Here is a 1,414-nt window from a genome sequence, read left to right as displayed (position 1 = left end):
TTGTAAGCTCTTTTTCTCCGAGGATCTACACTTTGATGATGTAACTTGTGGATCCCAAAAAAAACCAACCAATGATCATGTTGATGAGATCGTATAAGGATCCATTCTACTATATTTAATTTACACGTAGCACAATATATAGCTGATGGCTGAAGTTGTCGGCTCAAAAATTTGGTTATGGGGTTTAGGGTGGTGTATTGGTTGGGAATGGATAAATCTAGTGTATTTACGTATGAATGGAGGTGTTAGGTAGAAGGGTAACACGTGAGGGACGTGTTGCAACACGTGGGGATGTGTTGGATGCGTGGCAGCATCCTGGCCAACACGTGGGGGACGTGTTGAAATACGTGGGGAGCGTGTTGAATGATTTCCACAATATTGTAATACACTTCAAATATCAATATCAATCAAAACACCATCTCTATTTCCATATTAAAAATAATTTCTGGAAGTGATCCATATCATTTTTCTTAGGGTTAAGTACTGTTTTCGTCCCTAACCCCGACCTTTTTTTTGTTATTAAAATCATCCTTAATGTTACAAAACATATAAAATCATTCTTTTGTTCATGAACAAAATTTTTTAGACAATTTTACCCTTTAAATAAAAATAAAAAATATTAAAAAAACAGGCCGCGGGACTCGGCGGAGGAGGCGGCGACGTCGGTGGCGAGGAAGTGGAACACGGCGGATATGTTATCGGGGGAGAAGGCGGCGGAGGAGGGGGAGAAGAGGGAGGGGGCAGCAGCGGCGATGCGGGGGATGTCGGAGTCGGAGAGGGGGTGGGATTTGAGGAGGTTAACGGTGGCTTGATGTAGTGGGGTTTGTTGTGGAAGGTTCTGGAAGGAGTGTGGTAAGAAGTTGGAAATCATCGGGAGACCACGCCATCGCGTCGTCATCGGGAGGGGGACCTCACTGGCGCTGCTTCTTCTTCTGTGACTGCCTCTGCTTCTTTGCTTCTTCTTCTGCTTTTTCTTCTACTTATGCTTGAACTTTTGCTTCTGCTTGAGTTTATGTTTCTTCTTCTGTAATTTTTTTTTTTAATTTCTGTTGTTTTGCTGTTTTTGGATCTGAAAACTGAAATTGTAATTGATGATTATTGAATTATTGTTTAATCTGAATTTTTTGTTGATTTATTTTGGAAAAAGTTGGAAAGGCCAGGGACTTGGTGTTTGGATCTTGCTGGTTTTGAAAGCAGATCTTTTTTTTTTTCAATTGAATTATGGTTTCCTAATTTACAAGTGATGGAATGATCATGTTCTTAGATTGACCATACGAGCTTAATTTTCGTGAACATTTTTTCCCCTAACTCCTGTACATTGTGATTGATTTACCTCTGTATTGGAGATTCGATTCCATTGGCGGGTGAGAGGTGGGGAGGGGTGGGGAGTTACGGGAGTGGAGTAAGGTTTTGT

The sequence above is a fragment of the Arachis ipaensis genome, chromosome B06 (assembly GCF_000816755.2).
Source record: "Arachis ipaensis cultivar K30076 chromosome B06, Araip1.1, whole genome shotgun sequence".
NCBI lineage: Eukaryota > Viridiplantae > Streptophyta > Magnoliopsida > Fabales > Fabaceae > Arachis > Arachis ipaensis.
This window is presented reverse-complemented; position numbering follows the sequence as displayed.